The sequence below is a fragment of the Elephas maximus genome, chromosome 3, assembly GCF_024166365.1.
Source record: "Elephas maximus indicus isolate mEleMax1 chromosome 3, mEleMax1 primary haplotype, whole genome shotgun sequence".
Lineage (NCBI taxonomy): Eukaryota > Metazoa > Chordata > Mammalia > Proboscidea > Elephantidae > Elephas > Elephas maximus.
The window spans coordinates 125,076,317-125,093,170 of NC_064821.1; the positions used below are offsets into that span (position 1 = coordinate 125,076,317).

General features: G+C 38.8%; 1 protein-coding gene across 1 annotated transcript in view; it reads left to right on the forward strand.

The window, feature by feature from the left end:
- AK5 (adenylate kinase 5) overlaps window positions 1-16,854 on the forward strand; it is a 401,842-nt gene that overhangs the window by 31,622 nt on the left and 353,366 nt on the right. The window lies entirely within an intron of this gene.

Below are 16,854 nucleotides of genomic sequence, written 5' to 3' on the forward strand. Positions count from 1 at the left end.
AGCTTCCAGTATCACAGCATCATGCAAGCCACCACTGTTTGACAAACTGACAGATGCGTGGCGGGGAAATAGTGTATAGTTTAGCTCCCAATGTAGCATATAGTGGGAACTGCAGTATACATACATTATTTCTACTTTGTATAGGCTGTGTATTTATCATATCATTCCTGCTTTTACTGTATGTTAGAGTTATTTTAGGTTTTACATGTTATTTGATATGATTTGGTAAGTAATCTTTTGGGTCTGGGAATGCTCAAAATTTTTTCCCATATAAATTAATGGCATTTGCTTCTTTGCTTTACGAAAGATTTCATAGAAACACTCTACTTTCGGATAGCAGGGGAAACCTGTATCTGAGTTGAATCTTGGATGAATGATTTCAAGATTCCAGCCAGTAAGCCATGAAACAATAGTGTGTGTGTGTGTGTGTGTGTGTGCGTGTGTGCATAAAGTTGGAGTGTAAGAGGGTGCAAGGATGATCAGGCTTGCAAGGGCTGCAAGTGGCTAATTCAAAACAGGATTAAGAATGAAGTGGAAGGAAAACAGATAGGTTGAAATGGTGAGCAAGGATGACGTCTTTTAGGGTCTTGTATGCTATGCACAAAGGTGAGAACTTCACCCCACGAGTAATGGAAGCCACGAAAGCAGGCTTATTAGCCTGAAGTTGTACCTGTTATATTCCTGGCAATTTTACATTTAAGAAAACATCTGAATACCTTGTTAATTTTTCTAGAGTAGTTTTATCAGTAGCTTTTGCAAATTGAAATGTGTGTTATTTTACTCTGAATTGCTTTCATTTTATTTCTGCTTTATATTATACTTAAGGGATTTTTTTATTTCGGGACACACACACACCCACACATATATATATAACCCACTGCCGTAGAGTTGATTCTGACCCATAGCGACCCTATGGGACAGAGTAGAACTGCCCCATAGAGTTTCCAAGGAGTGCCTGGTGGATTCGAACTGCCAACCTCTCGGTTAGCAGCCATAGCACTTAACCACTACACCACCAGGATTTCCAGTATCTGTGGATAGGGCCATAGTTCCCAGTGTTTGGATTTCAAAAAAAGATGGTGGTGGGTACCACAGAATGAAGCAACCAAATCTAGAAATCCCTCCTTAGGTGGATATTCTGACTAATTTTTGAAGATTAGGGTAATATTTTTGTGACCCAATATCATTCGAGATCTTCCCTGACCCTCAGAGGTTTTTCAAAACTTGGCTTGGTGCCCTAATTTCAAGGCTTCTGTGAGTATAAGTCCCTCTCTATACACTGCCTGTGTCTCCACTCAGGTGGATGTACTTGAGCACAAAGTTAACCCTATCAGTATTTCCCATGGGGTGGGGGGACGACTTCCACAATAGAAGATTTGAAGATGTAGGGGAATTATCTCAAAACACATAGTGCAACCAAAGCCAGGAGGCTGTGCTGGGGGGAAGGGAAAAAGGGATCAGAGAAAAAGGATAAGAGAATATAATAAGAAAATGAGATACTAGGGTTAGAATTATCCTATCTTTTTCATAATGTGACCTAAAATATGTTAAGTGAAGAATAAATGTAACATATATAATTAATAACTTAAATGGCCCAAAATGCTATTTTATTAAAATGTTGGAAATCTTAAAAACATTTCCTATATGAAACAAAATGTATCATCATTAATTACATCTGAAAGCACTGAGTTAGCAGGCAAATGTGGAAAGAAAAAAATTCATCCCAGAGAAATTTCTAAATGAAACTGAAAGATGTTGATAGATAGCATTATTAGTGTCTTAATTTTCTAGGGCTGCCATAACAAAATACCAAAAAGCGAGTGGCGTTAAAGAACAGAAACTTATTGTCTCATAGTTCTTCAGACTACAACGACAAATTGGGGTCTCAGCTGTATTGGTTCTGTCTGAGAGTTCTGAGAGAAGAACTATTCCACAACTCTTTCCTAGCTTCTAGTATCTGCACACAATCATTGGCATTCCTTTGCTATTCATAGATGCATCTTTGCATGGCATCTTTCCCACGTGTGTCTCAGTCTCTGTGTCTGTTTTCTCCCTTTATGAGGCATCACTCAGAAGGGATTAGGATCCACCTTACTCCAGTATGACCTTCTTAACTGATAACATCTACAAAGAAAAACCCTATTTCCCCCAAACAAGGTCACATTCACAGGTACGGGAGTTAGGACTTCAACATATCTTTGCGGGGGGAAGGAGCAAAATTCATTCCAAATAATTAGTTTACAAATGATTTATCTATTGTGTTTACTATAATATGCAAGAAATTCAATCGAGATTTATAATTAAATAAATAACTTGCCAGTAGGTTTAGTCATGACTTGAACTACATGCTTTCCAGGAATTATGTCTTATCAAGTTAAAGCAATTTTCATCATTTTTTTTCTCAAGATTATAATCTACCGTTTAAAATACCTTTCCAGCCTTACTTCCAAGCAAGGTAGTGTCATCTGCATATCACAGGTTGTTAATGAGTCTTCTGCCAGTGCCACATTCTTCTTCACATAGTCCATCTTCTCGGGGTTATTTGTTCAGCATACAGATTGAATAAGTGTGGTGAACGGATACAGTCCTGACGTACACCTTTCCTGATTTTAACCCATGCAGTATCCCCTTGTTCTGTCTAAAGATTGCCTCCTGGTCTAAGTACAGGTTCCTTATGAGCACAATTAAGTGTTCTGGAATTCCCATTCTTCGCAATGTTATCCATAATTTGTTATGATCTACACAGTCTAATGCCTTTGCATAGTCAATAAAACACAGGTAAGCATCTTTCTGGTATTCTCTGCTTTCAGTCAAAGTCCATCTGATATCAGCAATGATATCTCTTGTTCCACATCCTCTTCTGAATTGGGAACTTCTGGCAGTTCCCTGTCTATGTACTGCTACAGCCACTTTTGAATGATCTTCAGCAAAATTTTACTTGTGTGTGATATTAATGATATCATTCAATAATTTCTGCATTCTGTTGGATCACCTTTCTTTGGAATGGGCACAAATATGCATCCCTTCCAGTTAGTTGGCCAGGTAGCTGTCTTCCAGATTTCTTGGAATAGATGAGTAAGTGCTTCAAGCGTTGTATCCATTTCTTGAAACATCTCAATTGGTATTCCGTCAGTTCCTGGAGTCTTGCTGTTTGTCAATGCCTTCAGTGTGGCTTCGACTTCTTCCTTCAATACCATCAGCTCCTGATCACATGCTACCTCCTGAAATCGTTGAAAGTCAACTGTGACTCTGTGTATTCTTTTCATCCTCTTTTGGTGTTTCCTTCATTGTTCAATATTTTGCCCATAGAATCCTTCAATACTGAAACTCAAGGCTTGAATTTTTTTCTTCAGTTCTTTCAGCTTGATAAGTGCCAACAGTGTTCTTCCCTTCTGGTTTGCTAACTCTAGGTCTTTGCACATTTCGTTATAATTCTTTACCTTGTCTTCTTGAGCTGCCCTTTCTTTTGTGCATCTCTTTTACTTCATCATTTCTTCCATTCTCTACGTTCAGAGTCTCTTCTGACACCCATTTTGATCTTTTCATCCTTTCCTATCTTTGTGTGTGTGTGTATATATATGTGTGTGTGTGCGCTTTAGTTGAAAGTTTGCTGCTCAAGTTAATTTCTCATACAAAAAGTTATACACATATTATTATGTGATTAGTGCAATCCCCACAATGTGACAGCACACTACCCCTTTCCACCCCAGGTTTCTTGTGTCTGTTCAATCAGTTCCTGTTTCTTCCTGCCTTCTCATCCTGCCTCCAGACAGGAGCTGCTCATTTAATCTCATGTATCTGATTGAGCTAAGAAGCACATTCCCCAAGAGTATTATTTTTTGTTTTATAGTCCAGTTTATTTTTTGTCTGAAGAGTGGGCTTTGGGAATGGTTTTAGTTCTGGGTTAACAGAGCATCTGGGGGCCATAGTTTCAGGGGTTCCTCTAGTCTCCATCAGACCACTAAGTCTGGTCTTTTTATGTGAATTTGAGTTCTGCTCCACACTTTTTCTTCCGCTCCATCCACCTATGGTCACTTGGTCTTCAACAAGGGCCCAAAGTCCACCAAATGGGGAAAAGACAGTCTTTTTAACAAATGGTGCTGGCAAAACTGGATGTCCATCTGCAAAAAAATGAAACAGGACTCATACCTCACACCATATACAAAAACTAATTCAAAGTGGATCAAAAACCTAAATATAAAGCCCAAAACTATGAAGTTCATAGAAGAAAAAATAGGATCAACACTAGAGGCCCTAATACACAGCATTAACAGGATACAAACCACAACCAACAACACACAAACTCCAGAAGATAAGCTAGATAACTGGGATCGTCTAAAAATTAAACACTTATGCTCATCAAAAGAGTTTACCAAAAGAGTAAAAAGAGAACCTATAGACTGGGGAAAAAAAATTGGCTATTACAAATCAGAAAAAAGGTCTAATCTCTATCAGAGACCTGTTAGGAAGCTATCGCAATTTTTCAGGTGGGAAATGATCGTGCTTGGACCAAAGTTATAGTGGTGAGGGTGGCAAGAAGTGATTGGATTCTGTACATGTTTTGAAGGTACAGCCAACAGGACGTGTTTGGCGGGGGGGATGGTGAAAGAAAAAGAAGAATCGAGGATGACCCAAGACTTCTGTCCTGAGAAACTGGAAGGACTGAGTGCCCATTAACTGAGGGGGAGAAGAGTTTGGGAGAACAGGGGATTGGGAGGATGATCAGAATTAGGCTGTGGAATATTAAATTTGAGGCGACAATTAGACATTTAAGTGGAGTTATCAAGTAGGCAATTGGATATAAGAGTTTCTGTAGTTCAAGGAGAGGTCTAGGCTGGGGATATAAGTTTGGAAAGATTAAGTATATAGGCGGCATATAAAGCCATGAGACTAGATGAGATCACAAAAGGAGTGGGTGTGGAGAGAGAGAGAGGGATGCATGAACTGAGTCTTGCTACTCTCCACAGTTAAGAGTCAGGTAGATGAAGACGAACCAACAAAAGGATCTGCGAAAGAGTAGCCAATGAATGAGGCAAGAAAAAAAAAACTGGGAAGTATCAGTCTGCCACCCCTGAATCCTCGGCTAATTCTAATTTTAATATTAAACTTTCATATAATTAAAAATAATATGAATCAACAATTAATTCAGGACTCCTTTCTTTTCCAACTGCTTTCAAGAATTCCTAAAATACAATGGCACAAAGACAAGGTGAGTTTAAGTTTATAAGTAGATTGAGTTTATAGTAGATTGAGCTCATAGATGAGTGGGGATGAATCCAGGGACTGACCAAGGATATGTGAATTTGAAACTGACTCAGAACTCCAGGAATATGACTGTTGGAACTCCAGGAATATGACTGCTGGAACTGTAACATGATAACACTAAGGAGAGGGAAATCGGATTACAGCAGAAACACTGAAGCAATACTGAACTTGTATTACATGATTAATCATGGCAATAAGAACAAAGGAATTCAGGAAAAAAACACAAATTTTTTGATTTAAGCAACAATAGATGTCTAGATCTAGAAAACATCTGGATGCATTACAACTTTTCTGCTCTCACCTCAGTGGTTGTAGTCATGTTTGTATACTGTATGTTGTTCTGAATTAGAAAGTCTGAAGGAAGTATCTATTGTTTTTTCTTTCTTGATGTATGTTAGGAAACATCTTTTTGGCATGGAGAAATGCTATGGATAAATAAGGAAAAAAAATTATTGGAGACAGAAATATCTCAGTACCTTTGTTATCCATCTATTTATAGAACAGGAAAATATCCTATTTTAAGGATATTTTCTGGCTACCTATGATTATTTTCATAAATATGCTGTTTCCTCCATACCTTTCCCATCTAAACAAATGCCTGTTGGAACTCTTTAAAAGGAATGTATATATCAGGACAAAGAGGTTCCTGCTACTTCAGAAAAGGAGGAATTGAGGGCCAGAAATAATTTAATTGACTACATTTGCAAATCAAATAAAAGTTTCTTAACTCTCCATTTCCACCTTGGGTAACAGTCACAGCCCTCATGTGATATTCCGAAAGCTCACAGTATTTCCTTTGCTTTTTCTGTTTAGTAACATCAGTCCGTGGCTGGAATTTAATTTCTGTCATTTTCTCAGAATGTCTCAGGAATGTACAACTGTCTACTGGGCAAAGTTGTAAATACCTGCAAGACAGGGATAATAATTGTTCTTCTTTTTAAAGCCCTGGAGCTGCTGGCAGCATGCTGAATACATGACCGTCATTCAGCAAATACAGATTCAAATGAGTACGAACTAATTACTTTTCTCAAAAGACTTTAAGTTACAACCTCAGAAAAAATATTTTCCCCTAAAACATATTGTTTTTGCAAAACGTATTTAGTTGTTCTCATCAGCTCCATCATTTCCCAAAGAAATCATAAATAATGAATGCACTTATAATTTTTCTTGACTGAAACACAAGTTTCAAGAATTTAATTGATATCTGAAGGTAGCTTTCACATTTCACTCTTACTTCTTTTCCTATGATTCATTGAGAAAATATATTTTAGCTTAAAATACTCTACAAAGTAATGTCAATAACCCAAGTGTGATTTTTTTGTAAGCATAGGCCATGTACACTATATAGTAGGAGAATTGGCTATGGCTAAGAGATTTATTGGGTATTGTTTACCCGAAAGAAATGCTAGGCAGGGGCTGGTGATTCTGACTTTCCTGTTACAGAAGAAATAAGTAGGTCATGGCATATAGTAACCATACTAACGGTAATTGCCAACATTTAGCATCTTTTTGTGTACCAGGTACTGTACTTGAACTTTGCATGCATTATTTCTAAGCCTTATAATAATCCTACAGGGTCGCTCTTATTTTTTCTTTTTTAAAGATGAAGAAATTGAAGCAGAGAAGTAATGTGTTCAAGGTCACACACCTAATACGTGACAGAGCTGGGAAACAAAACTGCTTAATTTCATGTCAAAATAGATTCAGTCCTACATGATTCTTCTGCATTACATTGCTTTTACAATACATTTTTTAAAGGAGAACTTAATTGTTCAGATTTTAGCAATCCATTTGTTTATCTCAATAGTAGTATATGAAACTAGTTGCTTTCAAGTAGATTCTGACTCATGGTGGCTTTATGTTACAGAACAGAACTGCACACCATTGGCTTTTCAAGACTGAACTTTCAAAAGCAGATCTTCCGAGTTGCCTTGAACCAGCAACCAGCCAGTCTTTCCAGTTAGTAGCCAAGCGCTTAACTGTTTGTGCCACCAAGGGACTCCATAATATTATGTGTATGCTGTTGTTGTTAGTTTCCCTCTGGTCGATTCCAACTCATGGAGACCCCACGTATGCAGAGCAAAACTGCTCTGTAGGGTTTTCAGGGCTGTGACCCTTTGGAAGCAGATGGGTCCGCACCTGAGTGGTTTGAAATGTCAACCCTTCAGCTAGTAGTTGAGCGCTTAACCATTTGCACCACCCAGGGACTCCATAGTAGTGTAGAAAACCCATTCCCTGAGTCAATTCTGTCCTATGGCATCATAGGGATGCTATAGTACAGAGTAGAACTGCCCCATAGGGTTTTCAAGGCTATAATCTTTACAGAAGCCGACTGCTACATCTTTATCCTAAGGAGCAACTGGTGGATTCAAACCACTCACATTGCAGTTAAAAGCCAAGCACTTCACTACTGCACTACCAGCGTTCCGTAATAGTGTATACCAAAACCAAACCAAACCCATTGCTGCCAAGTTGATTTCAACTCATAGCAACCCTATAAGACAGGGTAGAACTGCCCCATAGGGTTTCCAAGGCTGTAATCTTTATGGAAGCAGACTGCCACATCTTTTTCCTGAGGAATGGCTGGTGGGTTGGAGCCACCCACCTACCTTTCTGTTAGCAGCCGAGCACTTAACCACTTCGCCTCCAGGGCTCCTATAGTAGTGTAAGGGCCACAAATCTAGACTTGAAACCCCAGGTATATAAAGTAAGTGTAAATTCTTTATTTTGTTTACAACCATCCTAGATCTCTCACTGAGCCCCTCATCCACTACTCTACCAGTATGCTACTGGTTTAATTCATGACCTGGTCCCTGTTTGTTTTGTCAGGGGCCAATGCTTCTCTCTGATCAACTCAGCGTCATCTTAGCAAAGGAAAGGGACAAAAGATTTTTCCTTCCCTAACTGCCTGGGGTTAGCTGATCAATTTCATTTTGTTGGATGTAACCACCGTTCCCTTTTATGAACACTTTCACCTGGTGGTGGCAGAGTTGTTACCCCCTTTCTGTTATTACCACTGATCTGGTTTCTGGTTTTTTGTCTCAGTGTGGGATTAAGGGAGACTGATGGAACCTACTGATGAAGTACTCAGATACCTAAAACTCCCTTGGGGCACTGTTTCTCCCTAATCAGCCTGGCAGCCTGCTGCAGTTGAGGATCCTTAGTTAGTACCATGTCACATCCCTTTTTGTGAGTTGCCTCTTTGCCTCATGCTGCAGCAGTCCCCAACAAGCCTGTGGCTCCCATCTCATGGACACTCTGTGGCATAGGTGGGGTCCATCTGCTGTACTTCTTGGGAGCAGGGAATTTGCAGGGGAAATTCCTGCTCCCAGGCCACCTGGGTTACTATAGTCACATCATCTCTTTCCAGTGCTCTTTCTCACACTTCAATTTCTTCAGGGCAGACCAGCAAGACATAGCTCAGGAAGCAACTATTAAGCTTTGAGGTATCAGTTTGTCCTTCCAGCTACCCAACAGACAAACATGAGGGAATCTCTTGGGTTTCCTTCTCTTAGTTTCAACGAAGGGAACCAGTTGAGTGCCTCCCTTTCTTCCTCCATGGGAAGAAAAGGAGGAGATAATCACTAAAATACTCAAAAAGGTAACCTTTTTTTGTTCCCAGACCTCCATCCACTCTTATCTACCTCACTGGTAAAGGACATCAATCCAGTTTGCTCCTTTCACCTGGGAAAAACCAGAATTTTCTTGCCAAAAACTGGGTCTCTTTAAACTCAGCGTTGGAGAATTCAGTAATTTTGTTCTCAAAAAAGGTGTTATTTCTTTTGTAACCTCTGCACTATTTGTAACCTCCTGGAGCTAGAAAGGAAACCCTGGTGGTGTAGTGGTTAAGTGCTACAGCTGCTAACCAAAGGGTTGACAGTTCGAATCCGCCAGGTGCTCCTTGGAAACTCTATGGGGCAGTTCTACTCTGTCTTGTAGGGTCACTATGAGTCGTAATCTACTCGACGGCACTGGGTTTGGTTTTTTGGTTTGGAGCTAGAAAATATTTCAATTAATACTTCACACTATCCTGTTACTCATCCAAAATGATGCCAAGATATTTAAGATTCAAAATATTTCTCATTTGTTTTGCTCTGATTCTTAAAACTCCGGATTTGGTTTTTGTCTAGCAGGTTTCCGACTTTATTTCTCTCTGGGTGGTGAGGTTTCTGTTACAGTCAGTGAAAGCTAAAAATTTATCAAATGACTTTCTTCTGATAATTGTTACTGACGTTATCCATTAATGAATAATTTTAATTAGTTTCTTTTTGTACAAAGCTTAGTTTTCTGCTAAGGAAGCACAGAATCATAAAGTTCAGGTCAGAAAGGGAATTTAGACATCAGCTCATACAAATATCTCACTTCACAAATGAGAAAACTGAGCCTCAGAGAGTTTAAGTAGTTTGGTCAATGTTATATTGCTGGTGGTAAGATCCCTGGTTGGAGAAAAGTGGGGTGCAGAACTCAAATTCTAGTAAAAAGACCAGACTTAATGGTCTGACTGAGACTGGAGGAACCCCAGAAGACGTGGCCCCCGGATTCTCTGTTAACCCAGAGCTAAAAACATTCCCGAAGCCAACTCTTCAAAGATTAGACTAATCTATAAGACATAAAATGATACTTGTAAAGAGTGTGCTTCTTAGTTCAAGTAGATACATGAGACTAAATGGGCAGCTCCTGTCCAGAGGTGAGATGAGAAGGCAGAAAGCGACAGGAACTGGTTGAATGGACATGAGAAATTCGGAGTGGAAAGGAGGAGTGTGCTGTCACATTAAAGAGAGAGCAACTAGGGTCACATAACAATGTGTATATAAATTTTTGTGTGAGAAACCAACTTGAGCTATAAACTTTCATTTAAAGCACACACACAAAAAAGATCCCTAGTCGGCCCAAATAAGGTTGTCAATTTGAACCTACCCAGCAGCACCACAGAAGAAAGACCTGCATCTATAAAGATTACAGGCTATGGAGCTCAGTTTTACCCCGTAACAGATGGGATCACCACGAGTCAAAATCAACACAATGGAAACTGGTTTATTTTGGCTTTTTTGGTGGTTGTTCTTTGTATTGCTAGTTAATTATCAGAGTTTGGTCAGGATTTCCTAGTCCTTCAGGGCACTTATAGATATTGTAGTTGGAGTTTTTGTGTAATTACTACTTTATATTCTGAATTCCCCCATCTCTGTGCCCCAACATACACATCTACACACTAAATTAAACTCTGTGAGGGCAGGGACTATGTCTGTTTTGTTCTCTGCTGCATTCCCAATGCCTACTACAGGCTCTTGCATATAATATGTGCTTAATAAATATCTATTACGTGAATGAATGGATAAATGGGTTCAACAAATGTGCAGACTTGACTATGACCTAGGCACCAGTGCTTGGTTTGGGGGCTGCAAAGTTAAATAAGACAGGGTCCAGGACAGAGACAGACACTTAAACCAAGGTCTATAGGAGCCCAGAGGAATGATTCACACTGGTAAATTGTTTCTTCTGCTTCTGGACTGGGAAGGGAGCCCTGGGGAATATGGACTGAAAGCCTCAGCCTTGGGAGCCCTTCATCACAGCCTGGGAGATAGGAAACATAGGTCTCTAGTCAAGACCTTTTACACCATTTCCCCCTAGACAATTGCATACTGCATCTCTGTTCCATTTTATTCTAGAACAGTGGCTCATAGAAGTTAAAAATACACCAATGTGTCCACAATTTCAGTGGAACAAATGACTCACAGTTCAAATCACATGAAGGGAAATGATTATAAGTCAGCTGTGAACTTATTGGTTCCAGAATAATTTAAGGCGCTAGCCTGCCCAGTTCAACGAACACACCAGTGGAATCTTTTCTATATGTGGCCCATAATCATGTATAGAATTGATTTCCCAGTCTCTTTAGGACCCTTTTGATGTTGCCATGTGGTACTGTAATAGCAGTGAGGTTACATAATTGTCAGCCTGAATTCTTTTTTCCAACGAGGAAGGCACCACAGGAGAGAGATGAGATTCCTTCTCCCCTGTGCTCACATTCAAACTTTCAGTCATGGGAAGTCAGAAGCACTGAAGAAGGAGTGCCTTACCTCATACTAGTCATCCAACAAATTATTACCAGATGTTCCAGTTCTTCCTCCATTGCAATGTCGCCATTTATTGCTATTGCTTATTTGACCTGTGCCTTTACTGATAGAATGAAAACCCATGACAGCAGGAACCTTGAAGATATTGTTCAGTATTAAATCTTCAGTTCCTGGCATGTCTGATGTATTGCAAATATTTCACTTATTTTTTGAATTCATAAAGCAGTTCTGGAGTACCTTTTATGTATAAGGCATTGTGTACTATTTGGGGCAGAGGGATACCAGAATGAATCAGACTTGAATTACACTCATGTCAAGTAAAAGAGATAAAATGTATATAAAACAGCAACAATAATCACGGCAGCTATTATTTACTGAGCACTTACTGTGGTAACAGGCTCTGTTCTAAGCACTTTTTAATGTGTAAATTCCTTTTAACACAATGTTGTCATAAGACATTATTCCCATTATACAGTTGAGAAAATTGAGGACAGAGATTAAATAATTTATTCCAAATAAATTATTAGGCAAATGATGAAGCAAATCTTAAACCAAAGGTACCTGATAACAGAGCCTGTTTTCCTAACCACTAGCGATAAAGGGGTAAGTTCCAGTAAAGAAGGATGAGTACTCCCCAGTAGGACTAATCTCACCATCCATTAGACCTACTTTGTCTCTTCTCAGAGGGTGCCCAGGAAGGGAACTGCACCATATGGCTGAGGTGAAGATGAAGATTCAACTCATGGATGTGGGTATAGTTGAAACAAAAAACAGGATTATAGAATTATATCACCAGTTTTCTCACACTACCGTGGATCAGGTATTTTGAAATAAAACGCCTTCTATAAAAATTCAGCATTGGGCCATGGCCATCAGCAGACTGTTGTCCATGCAATGCTTGGATAAGACAAGCCTTCTCTATAGAATAAAATAGTTCAGAATGCTGGTTATCTAGAGAGAACAGAAAGACAAGAAAAATAGTATATCAAATCTTAGAGAATTTGGGAAATATGGAACAGATATACTCAATACAAAATCTTTTGCCATTAATAAAAATTTAAAAATTCTAAAAAACTTGGAGAGTAAATAACTTATCAAACTTAAGTCTGTGGCAATCTCAAAAAAAAAAAAGAGAGAGAGAGATAGAAGTATTTATGCTATGCAGTCTGCTACAGTTTGGATGATAGCGAATGATAAAATGACCAAGATTTTGAATTTGAATTCAACTAACAACCAAGGCAGAAATAATATAGGAAAGCAAACACAAAGAGCTCATTTGCTTCATTGCATACAGTATGAAAGCATATCTGTGAATTGGGATCAGTAAGGTAGAATTGCTCACAGAGGACACTGAAGTCATTTGTACACATTGGTTTTTAATGGGAAAGTGGAGATGAGGGCCATTGCTGCAAAGGAGGTACAATTGGCAGCATTGGTGGGCCTACCAAACTAAACAGGGCTGACAACTAGTTTGGTCCAGCACCTTCTAGTTCCTGCATGACTGTTAATTATCACCATGAAGGTGATGATAAAAACCAAACCCAGTGCGGTCCAGTCAGTTCTGACTCATAGTGACCCTATAGAACAGAATAGCATTGCCCCACAGAGTTTCCGAGGAGCGCCTGGCAGATTCGAACTGCCCACCCTTTGGTTAGCAGCCGTAGCACTTAACCACTACACCACCAGGGTTTAAATGCACAAAGGTGATGATCCCAACCAAAAAAAACCCACTGCGGTCCAGTCGATTCCGACTCATAGCGACACTATAGGACAGAGTAGAACTGCCCGATAGAGTTTCCAAGGAGCGCCTGGCAGATTCAAACTGCTGACCTGTTGGTTAGCAGCCGTCGCACTTAACCACTAAGCCACCAGGGTTTCCAAGGTAATGATAGTCATCATCAAGTTGTATTTACTTAGAGAGGCTAGACTTTTAATAGAGATCTATGAACTTTACTAATATTTGCCCAGGCACAGAAAGGGAAGTTACTTTGGCAATGAATAGTTTAATTCATTATGTATCCTCAAAGTCCTTAAAACCAAACTTTATAACACTGGGTATCAAACTGCTACTATGGAAAATATTTCTTATTTATGAAAATTCAGTATTTTTATTGATTTATTGGTTTTATTGGTCTAATGGCATATGAAGCAAATGAAATTACCAGTGAAACCTGTTCTTTCGTCAATAATTAAAATATTTGGAAGCTCTAGTTATTCATATTTTTTAAGCATATTTCAAGGATGGTTCAAGGAAGAATAAACCAATAAATCTATATTTGCCCAGAATCATAGTTACAAATAGAGCTTAAAGATGTCAAATTAAAAGAAAAAAAAAGTTGTTCATAAGGATTTATATCAGCTAGTTTTAAAGCCTGGTTCATTACTACCATTTCTGATTTACTTGAAAACATGAAAGGAGCTTTCTGAAGACAATGAGGAGAAAGTAAGATTGGTGAAGTAGGAGCAGCAAGGGCTGACTGGCATTGGTTACGGCCAAAGTGGCGCATCCCTTTACCACTCCATTAATTCTTTTTCAATTCAGAGGTCAGATTGTGCCACCATACTTTCTTCAAGCCCAAATAGTGACTGTTAAGCCACAAATAAAATATTCTCAATGCAAAGATATTAGTTATCATTCTCACTCTAGTACTGGACCTACCTTGTCTCATAAAAAACATATATTTTTTTTTTAAAAAAGACTGAACAAAGTGCTATAGAATTTTATGGCAAGCATCTATTTCATGAGACATAGGAAGTCTTTATGAAGAAGATAATATTTCATCAAGAGCCTTGAAGCAGAAGGATTTTAGACATGCAGAATTGGAAAAGTATTCCAAGTAGAAAGAAAAGCCTGAGCAAAGGCAAGGAGGCATCAGGTGACAAGTGTATCCAAGGGACAGGAGGCAATTCAGTTTCATTTGAATTTACAATGTGGGGGAGGGCAAACCAAACCCATTGCCACTGAGTTGATTCCAACTCATAGTGACCCTGTAGGACAGAGTAGAACTGCCCAATAGGGTTTCCAAGGAGCAGCTGGTGGATTTGAACCACTGACCTTTCGGTTAGCAGCCAAGATTTTACCCACTGGGCCACCAGGGCTCCATGGGAGGGGGAGTACCGGATAATTAGGATCAGGGTCTTAAATGACAGAATAAGAAATTCCGTAGGCAATGAACTGGAATTTGTAGGCAGAAGAATTAGGTGAAATTACAACTCTGTGCTTACCTGCGCAATTAACCCTCACAATAGCCCAATGAGTTACAAATTAATATTCCCATTTTTATGAAAGAGAAAACCAAGACTCAAAGAGGTTAGTAACTTTTGGACATCATATAGCTAGTAAGGCTATCCTCTGTCCTCCCTGATATATTGTCTCTTGATTATTATCATCTTTGGTTAATAGAATTAATCTGGGGAGGCCATGCGCATTTTGCCTCAGTGTTACAATCAATTTAAGGAGAATTTAATGAACGTTTATCTTCAAAGTGAGCATAAGAATATTTTCTCTTTCCACTCTCATTGAATGGTAGCTGTCAAGCCCAAAGAATCAGAATGACTGTCTCCAAGAGGCTGCCATGACCACAATAGGAAACACCTTCTTTGAAAATAGGTACTCAGCATAACAGAGAAATACAAAAATGTTCCCTCCTCCTTTCATAAAAATACGCCATCATTGGAACTTCCATCATTTCATTAACATAAAATAATCTTCACAAGGAACACCTACCAATTTCTGAAAATTACAAAGCGAAATTTTGCAGAAGGCAAGGGGAGCACAATTCGAAATTCCCTTAAAAGATACATGCCATGGCATTGTGCTGTATTTTCTGGAGCTGAGAAGAGTGATGGCCTCTGGGAATCCATTTGGAGCTTGTAATTTCAAAATAGGCTAAATAATGAGAGTTCTGCTTTGTTTTAAATAATGGAAATATAGCAATGGCCAACGATTTTTTAGAAAAGCTGAACAAGGTCATAACAACCTTTATTTTTGTCCTTGTGATTCTGCAAAACCAGTGACCAGGGACAGCTAGATGGGAAGGACACCTAGCACCAATTACCAGGGATTAGTAGACACTATTTACTTGATTGATTTAAATTGCATCCTGTTTTCTAGCTACAGGCACAAGAGATAAAAGCAAAGGCAATTCAAATGTGCAAGCACCAAATTATAGTCGTAAAAAGAGATGCTTGGGTCTATAACTAGATGTACTTAGTCTCCCCCTCTCCCACCCTATCTAAGGTTAGTCAGTGGGGTTTGAAAGTTATAGTCCTAGAATATAATGGAGCAAACAAATCTATAGCTTCAAAACACATCAAGCAATAACCCATTACCCACTGCCATCAAACAGTCACAAAATATTTTTGCAAATAACCACAAAAATATGCAAATTTGCCATAAATTACTCAAATCATCATTTCTGCATATTTGTTATATGTATGACACTGTGATAGGCAGCAGAGAGGTGTAACTATGAAGGCACTTACCTTTTGGGTGCTGGGTCAGGTGATAGACACAAATGTACACAAATAAGGTATATGGTGAGATAGAGGTACAAATAACACTCCAGAAAGGAAGAAGGAAGAAATTACATAAATCCCTTTGACCTGAATAAAGATGGTATAGGGTTGCTATGAGTCGGAATTGACTCGACGGCACTGGGGTTTGGGGCTGGGTTTAATAGAGAAGTTTGCATTTAAATGGAACATTGAAGGCATGAGAATATTTCACTAAGTGAAAAATAGAGGAAACTAATTTTAAACTGAGGAAATCAAATACGTAAGGGCTCAAATACAAAAGAAGTCTAAGATCTATTTGGGGAAGATGATGGTTTAGAAGGCTGGGTATGCATGGGTTACATGTAAGTAATATAGTGAAAGATATAACTAGAAAGATAAACAGTAATGAGGTTATAGAGGGCCTGGAACTCCATGCCAAAAAATTTGCCATTTGTTCCCTAGACCAGTACTTTCCAGTAGAACTTTCTGAGATGTTAGAAATGTGCTATGTCTGCAGTATTCAACATGGTAGCCACTAGGCACCTGTGGCTATTGACCACTTGAAATGTGGCAAATGCAACTGAGAAACAGGAGTTTTAATTTTATTTAGTTTTAATGTATTTAAATTTAAATAACCACATGTGGCTAGGGGTACCAGATTGGACAGTGTAGACAATATTAAAAAATGTTAGCCACTAAAATTTTTACACAGAGGGTGACATGATTGGAGAAATGATTTAGTGTCAGTTTTCCTTTACATAATCTAACATACTGATTTATTTGGGGAAAGGGCCTCTTTTACTTTAAATTAATCACTGTTCGTGTTTCTCCATTAGATCTTCAGTTTTATGATTGCATCTAATTAGAAAAACAGCATGAATGTTCATAATTGTACTGCAGGAGAACAATTAATAGAGGAAGTATGGTTAAATGGAATAGATAAAAACCATAGCAGATGGTAAATACTGGGAAGTTTTAAAAATCTCTAGCACACCAACACGAATGTCTTGTGACTGTT